An 8,345-nucleotide genomic window follows, 5' to 3' on the forward strand; every position below is an offset into this window, starting at 1 on the left:
TCAGTGCATCCGATCGCACACCGGACGGTTCTGGACCCTTTCTGTGGCTCTCCTTAGGAGCCGAATACTCCGGACTTCGGGGGGCCGAAGGGTTACCCTTTGGCCTTGGCGGATCAGGAGAAATCCTTCGTGACGACACCTAAGGGTCGGCCGCCCCATGAGGCGGGGAGGCATGGGGAGGTGTATCGCTCTCCATCATCTCCGGAAGAAGATCCCCCAAAGACGAACTCTGTCTAGAAGGGCTACGATCCGAACTACAAGATATATGCTTCGGTTATTGTCCTCGGAAGTAAAGCAGGATATTTTTACTATTAAGTACTTTTTGTTTACTTACAGCTCGGTGGAGGGCTGATCCCCTTGCAGGCACTGTGCGACAGGGGTACCCTCCGGGGCAGGACCCTCTCGCGAAGATTTCTTCCCTTGTTTGGAAACCATTATTTCCAAGTCTTCAGAGGTGGTCCTCTTCCTTCCCTGGGGAGAGGGAATTTCAGATTCTTCTCCCCGGTTATCCTCCTTCGCGGAGGCGCTAATTCCCTCGGTTTGGATGAATAATGAGCGAGGCCCGCTTTCAGCCTCTTTATTCCCCCCTTTATCTTCCCCTGAGGGCACGTGATAAGGCGCCAGCTCAAGCATTCTGGCCAGTACTGGATCTGCTAAGCCTTCGGGAAGGGGGGCCGAACACCTGATCATCTTCGCCTTTTTTACCCAGTCCTGGTCAAAGAGCGACTTTTCAAAATGATGTTGTGATAAATAAAGAGACAACGTGTTCGGCCGAAGGAGTACTTACTTGGGTATCTGGACGATTCCAGCTCAGACCCGCATCCAAGGTGGTGTCCGGACACCTTATTTGTGGTCCGAAGAACAATTTGTACATCTCTTCGAGCGTCATGCCGAGGAAGTGCTGAATAGCTCGCGGTCCTTCCGGGTTGAACTCCCACATACGGAGGGGTCGACGTTTGCAAGGCGGGACTCGACGAACTAGCATGACTTGCATTACCGTGACCAGGCTAATATCTCTCTCGAGGAGGTCTCGGATGCGACTCTACAATATCGGCACATCATTTGCTGCCCCCCAGTCTAGCCCCTTGTTGATCTATGACGTCAGTTGTGGCGGAGGGCCCGAGCGAAAGGCAGGGGCGGCCACCCACTTAGTACCACAGGGGGCCGTGATCTAAAACCACTCCCGTTGCCATAAACTGGACACCTCCGGGAAGAAACCCTTTGGCCACGGAACATCGGCGCCTTTGCTTATTACGGCACCTCCGCACTCTGCATGTCGCCCCTCAATCATCTTCGGCTTCACACTGAAGGTCTGAAGCCATAAGCCGAAGTGTGGGGTAATGCGGACAAAGGCTTCACACACGACGATGAACGACGAGATGTGAAGGATGGAATCCGGGGCCAGGTCATGGAAATCCAGCCCGTAATAGAACATGAGCCCCCTAAAAAAGGGATCTAGAACCAGGCCTAGCCCTCGGAGGAAGTGGGAGATGAATACAATGCTCTCGCCGGGTTCGGGAGTGGGAATGACCTGCCCTCGAGCAGGTAGCCTGTGCGAGATTTCGGCGGTCAAATACCTAGCCTCTCTTAGCTTCTTGATGTCTTCTTCTGTGACAGAGGAGGGCATCCACCGACCTTGAAGGTTGGATCCGGACATGGTTGAAGGTCCGAAGAGCCTGACTTGAGCCTTGGGTGTTGAAACTCGAGGCGGGGGAAGGATTCGATTGAGTACGAGGAGAAAAAAGGACAGGCCTTGGCCTCTTTATAAAGAGGGTGAATATCAAGCGTCCTCCTCGTGGCCGTTTGGGACTTGCATAAAATCGAGGAGTCATGCCAACGGGCACGATTGGGTTACCCACATCCGTATTGATGAGAATCCCGTAATAAGGGGGACACGATCTCTGCTTCGACAAGACGTGCCAATAAAATCGCCTTGCAAGACGTGCAGTGGCAAGCTGATTGAGAAAAACGGTTTGAATAATGATCAGGCCGTGGTGTGATGTCACGTCATGAAAAGTTGTCAGCAGATTAGATCTGTGGAAATATTGTTCTCTCTATGGTGGTATGGGGAGTTTGTTTTGCAGAGCCGGACACTATCCTTGTGTTCAAAATCTTCTATGGAGTATTCAGAGGGGGAACCCGCCTTGCAATGCCGAAGACAATCTGCGCGCCGGACTCATCGTCATTGAAGCCTGGTTCAGGGGCTACTGAGGGAGTCCTGGATTAGGGGGTCCTCGGACGGCCGGACTATATACTTTAGCCGGACTGTTGGACTATGAAGATACAAGATTGAAGACTTCGTCCCGTGTCCGGATGGGACTCTCCTTGGCGTGGAAGGCAAGCTTGGCAATACGGATATGTAGATCTCCTCCCTTGTAACCGACTCTGTGTAACCCTAGCCCCCTCCGGTGTCTATATGAACCGGAGGGTTTGGTCCGTAGGACAACAACAATCATACCATAGGCTAGCTTCTAGGGTTTAGCCTCTACGATCTCATGGTAGATCAACTCTTGTAATACTCATATCATCAAGATCAATCAAGCAGTAAGTAGGGTATTACCTCCATCGAGAGGGCCCGAACATGGGTAAACATTGTGTCCCCCGCCTCTTGTTACCATCCGCCTTAGACGCACAGTTCGGGACCCCCTACTCGAGATCCACCGGTTTTGACACCGACAACCTCCTCGATGACGGTGTCGATATCCTCCTGGTCCGTCGGGGAAGGGTCTAGAAACCGAGAAGGAGAATCAGATGAAGCCAAAATCAAGGTTCAAAAATAAAGAAGAAGAAAAAACAGGGACGAGGGGCGGGCCACTTACCCGTGCCGAGCTGGGAAGAAGTGGTTCCCTCTCCGCCAACGTTCGTCGCCAGGACGGAGCCACCAGCACCCAAGTTTGCTTCCTCCTCCTCCGTGCGCATGGGCTCAGTGCTTGGTGCCCTTGCCGGGGACACCCCTCTGGGCGGCGTGTTGGGGGTGGCCCTTAGTGGCTCTTCCTGCCGCCGCTCTCCTCCTGCAAACTCGGCAAGGTCAGCACCAAGGATTCATGTCCCGATGCCCGTCAACGAAGAGTGAGTGATGAACTCACGCTGGGGGCTGAAGCGGGGGCTGCGTCGGGGGCTGTTGTCCGGCCTGATCTCCACCACCACCGGCGTGTGCGGAGCGCCAGCCGGGGGCTTGTCGCTTGTCGAGGCCCTGGCCCTCTTCGCCACCCTCTAGGCCAGCGTCTCCATGTCCCTGTGAAGATAACATCAAGTCAAAGGAGGATAACACAGGCATGGGGTCAGGAGATGATGGGGGGGCGAAGTACTTGCTCGTCCTCCACCTCCTCCTCCACTGGCTTTCTCTTCCTCTTCGGGCTAAAGGACCCGAGGTCGAACTCGGCCTCCAGGGTGCTGTCCGAAGGAGGAGGAGAAGGGGATAGGGTCCTGCGCCGCTTGGACGAAGAAGAGGAAGCCGCCGTCTTCTTCGCTGTCGCGGCCTTCGCCGTCTTCATCACTGCCGCAGCCTTCATCGCCCTCGTCTGGCGCACGGGCTGCTCCTGAGCCTGTTGCCGCTGCACAGTCCTACCGGGCCAGACCGGCTCGCCGGAGCTAGCCCGATGCAGGACGCATTTCTTCCCCGTGGCCGGGGGTCGTCCGTCTCGGCCTCCTCTTCGGCCGACTCCTCGATCACGTCTTAGACGAGGGGGGGTGGTGCTGACGCTGCTGGCCTCCCCAGCAGACTCCGCCCAGCCGGCGAGCTCTTTCTCCTCCGCGGCCGTGCCAGCCTCGTCCTCCACGGTGCCGCCGCCGCCAGCCTCCTTCGCGAGTGCCGCCTCCGCCGCCCTGGCGGCGATGTAGTCCAGCTCCTCCTTGGTGGTGTCGCGGATGAGCAGCGGCTCGTCGCGGGTGTACTTCTCCAATAGATTGTCGAAGAACGCCTGCACCTCCTCCGCTTTCGGCTCGACCCAGGTTGGATCGAGGCCGTGCGCATTGAAGTCCGGCATCATGGCGATGATGGTGGTCTGGCGAGAGTTGTTGCTCAGCGGGACCACTCCCGCCGGCATCCCAAACAGAGACGCCTTGACGGCCTTGCCGGCCATCTCGGCCCTGTCGGTCCTCTGAGCCCTGCCGTCGTCACCCACCTTGAGCTGGAAGAGCCTCTGGCAAAAATGAGCATGCCCCATCACCGTGAAGTTGTGCTTCAAGCTAGGGCGGACCCTCATGATGTCGGCCACATTCCTGTAGTCCCAGGCCGGTCTCCCCTTATTGTGCAGTGGGGCAATTCGGCGGTGGATGAAATCGGCCCCAATCATTTCGAGAGGGAGCCCGGCCATGGTGAGGCGATGGATCCTGGTGGTGACGACCGAGAGCTTCTTGTCGTTGGCGTCGAGGTCGCTCCGGTCCTTGCGGCGGACCGGCGGACTCCGGCGGACCCGGCAGAACTCCCGTGGATCCTTCTCCTCGATCCAGCACCACCGGCTCTGCCACTCCTCCCACCTCTCCTTCTGGGCACCCTCCGGGTACGTGCCCTTCTCCTGAGACCTCGGGATCCAGGTGATGCAGCCGGAGATGGCGCCCCCTGGCACTACTGCAGGATGGTCCAAACGCGACACTACGATCAGAGACCCTTGGACGAAACTGTGTGCGATGCAATTATTGCAAACGGTGGTGTAAAAAAACGTCAAAAAAGGTGCAAAACGTTTGCGATGACAGATGCATCAAACACGGTTCAGAATTTAGTTGCGTGTGCGATGCAGGGCATACGATTCAGCTCAATGAACTGTTTGTGATGAGGAGGCACAAAAGAAACGGGCAGCCAGATGAAGGCGTGTGTGATATACAGCATACGGTTCACTGGGATGAATTGTGTGTGATTAGGCAACACAATGGAAACGGTTCAACTGAACAAGATGTGTGTGATACGCGGCAAACAGGTCCGTAATAGGAAATGTGTGCAAAGACCAATAATAACACAGACGATTGTTGCTAATAAGCCGTGTGAATTGCTTTGTCTACAGTAGAATAACATGTATATATATAACTGAAATAAACATCCAATTACATAAGTGACTATACAGATCATTCGCACACACCTCAATAAACAATTGCATGCATTCTAAAGTAGGAGAAACGATCGTCTAGTCATCTACTTCTTGTGACGCTCCCGCCATTGCTATGTGGCTCGATCCCTTGTCTTGGTCAGGAAGAAGACAGTTCCTCATGTCAACGATCTGCCTATACATCTCGTAGCTTGTGTACGCGTCCATGGCCGCGTACTTGACATGTTGTTTATCCAGTCTCTTATGCCACACACTGTGCCAGGCGTTCTTGTCCTTATTGCTCTCTTGCTTCATCTTCGCGTAGTAGGGGTCGATGATAGCCGAGGCGAGGTCAACGAGGGAGTTCAGTTTGCTTTTTTCAGTGCCCCAGACCTTGTAGTGGTGCTGGATGTTGACAAGATTCGGGCATTTCAAGTCTGAAACCTTGAGCGCTTTTAGATCGTTGGTGGTGTCCACGGTAGCGAAACTGTAGTCGGAGCTCTTGATAAACGCGGAGAAATGCTCGCAAGGCCTTGTGGCAAGGTGGAAGTGGTAGACGAGGACGTCATATCACACACACAACTGGGCGACGGCAACCTTCTGATCCTGCCCGACACGACCGATGGTCTACTCGAGGTCGAAGCCGACCACTCGATACTTGTCCTCGGCAAGGAACTGCTCCATAGTTTGGATGGAGCTCTCCACCGAGACCGGATCGTTCATGTACGCCACTGAGAGGGCCTTCCCCCTCACGTGGGTGTCCACTACGTGATGCGTGGTGAACTGCCCGCCGTTGTCGTCGTCGGCCGCTGGGAGCACTATTGGAGCCACAGGGAGCGCCATTGGAACCGCTGGATGTCCTCTCTGTATGTGTCCCTGTGGGTGTGCTTATTGTGACGTGTGAGACGAGAGATGAAGGTAAATGTCCATAGGAATAAAAGGGGGCCGCGCGGCGTGGATTCTCGGCGCGTCCGCATGGCAGTTTTTGCAGCGGGTAACTGCATCGTCGCGTCGCGCCCGGCGCAACCGCTTGCACACGAATGTGCGTGATCGTGCGCCAGCCCAAAACACTAGCAGCGCGCATGGAGGGACGAGGGCAGAGCACCCGGAGGGAAGCGAGAGCAGAGCGCGCGCGGCGGGACGCGAGCAGAGCGTGCCGCGGCCGCCTGAACTGCAAGCAACCACACGCATGGAGTAGTTGAACACGCAGAAAATGGTCGCCTACAAGCCAGCCGACAGTTGCGTCGCTGCATAGAGAGCGATCGTGTGGTATCAGCTCCATCTAGTCTATAGTCTCCTTTATATTCCGTGCCATACTTTGCCCTCAAATTTAATCAACAAAATGTTAATGCTTGTTTTAATAATTATATAATTAATTGGAAACTATGTTCAAATACAAATCCAACTATATAATCTTTGGCGACATGCATTCGTATTTTATTAGTTAAATCATACTTATAAACTAGGACGGTGGTATAGGAGGTAATTAAATTGCAAAAGTTTTTTATTAACCATATGTGTACGTGGCCTTTCGTCCTCCTCTCGCACGTCTTGTCACCCCGCCGCCGCAGACGGCTTACAACGCAAGATTGCGCAGCGCGCGGGGGCGTTCTTTTTGCCAAACGGTGGCGCCAATGAATCGTCGGTGAGCCCGTTCCCGCGCAAACTCGCTGGTTCCCGCGCAAGCTTCCTGCCCGACTCGGTGAAATCCCCCAAAATCCCAATGCTTACCGGCCTGCTATAAAAACCCTCACGGCCGGCGAGTCCTGCGTCGCATTTTCCTCTCCATCCCTGTAGCTTATCTCGTCTGCTTCTCCCACATTCGCCAATGGCACCGGTCCGTCGTCGTCGCTCAACCACTCCGCCGTCATCAGAGGACAGCTCCAGCTGGGAGGATACACCGCGGCGGCGGTGCAGTCCCCGGCGTAGTGTAGTGCGCGTGGCATCCCTGTTGGGTGTGCGGAACACCCACCACACGCTCCGCCGCTGGTGCCCGTCGGCAGCTGTTGCAGGCCGCCGTTGCCGCCACACCACTATCGAAAGCCAGGGCCATCGCCCACTCCGCGGTCGTGGCCCGAAGGCGGGAGATGGCCGTTGTGGCCGCCACCCCACTGCCGGCCACTGTGGCCATCACCCGCTCCGCCACCGCGCCCCGAAGGCGGAAGGTGGTGGTCGTGGCCGCCACCCCGTCATTGGCCGCCGTGGCCGCCAGCCCACTGTCGACCGCCGGGATCATCACCCGCTCTGCCACCGCCGCCCGAAGGCGGGAGGCGGAGGTGGATGCCCGCACGTGTGACAACGACCTTGCGTGCTTGTCGTGGTATTCTCAGGGGGGGTGTGAGTCGACAGATGCCACAAGGGCTTTGTGTGAGGGTAAGACTGCTGCTGATAGGACCGGGAGCGGGTATGCGAGTAGCGCGCGCTAGTTTACCCAGGTTCGGGGCTCTCCGGAGAGATAACACCCCTACTCCTGCATGTCTGTGTATCTGTAGTATATCTGGTACAGGGTTGCTCCTGGAGCTGTATCTGAGATCAGTGCCAAGTGCATCTGATTTGGTATATGCATATAGGGCATGCTAGTGGCCGGCCATGCTCACGGCCGTGAGTGTGCGTGAGAGTGAGTGTGTGGATGGATGGATGGATGGCTCCTTTTATAGTGTGAGGTAGCTTTGTATCTAAGCTACGTGGAGGTATGGGAGCAAGGCATGGTGCATGTCATGTTTGTCCCCTAGGTCACTCCATGAATAGTGCCAGGGGACAAGTGACACTATACATGACGGTGTCGCGGTACGGTTGTCTTGTCTGCGGTATGGCCGTCTCGTCGGGGTCTTGTCGATGCCGGGTCGGACTGCAGTCGGCAGCCGGCTAGTCGGTGCAGTCGGTCAGCTGGCAGCCGGCCGGGCAGCCGGCCGGGTGGAGCAGTCGGACGGGGAGCCGGCAGGAGCGGCCGGGCAGTCGGACTGAGGGGCTTTGCTAGCCCCGATGTCTTGAAATATTGTCTTGCCGTCTTCGGGATACCCGTGTCCAATTACTCCGACAGTAGCCCCCAAGCCTCCGGGCAACTTGGCAAAGTCGGGCGGAGGTTTTTTCGCGAGTGTTCATGGAAATGATCATGCAAAAGACAAAGTTAGTCCATGCAGATATATCAAATGATTGCTTTTTAGCACTGCAAGTTTTATGCGGAGGGTGCCGACTCGGTTTCGTCCGAGCCCCCTTCAATCTTTTTCATGTTCCCTCCGCTCTTTGGCTTGTGCTCTCGCTTGCCGGATAGCCGCTCTGCGGTCTGTGGCTGAGAGTGGGCCGCGGAGTGGAGTGTACAATACT

This window comes from Aegilops tauschii, chromosome 4 (assembly GCF_002575655.3).
Source record: "Aegilops tauschii subsp. strangulata cultivar AL8/78 chromosome 4, Aet v6.0, whole genome shotgun sequence".
NCBI classification, from domain to species: domain Eukaryota; kingdom Viridiplantae; phylum Streptophyta; class Magnoliopsida; order Poales; family Poaceae; genus Aegilops; species Aegilops tauschii.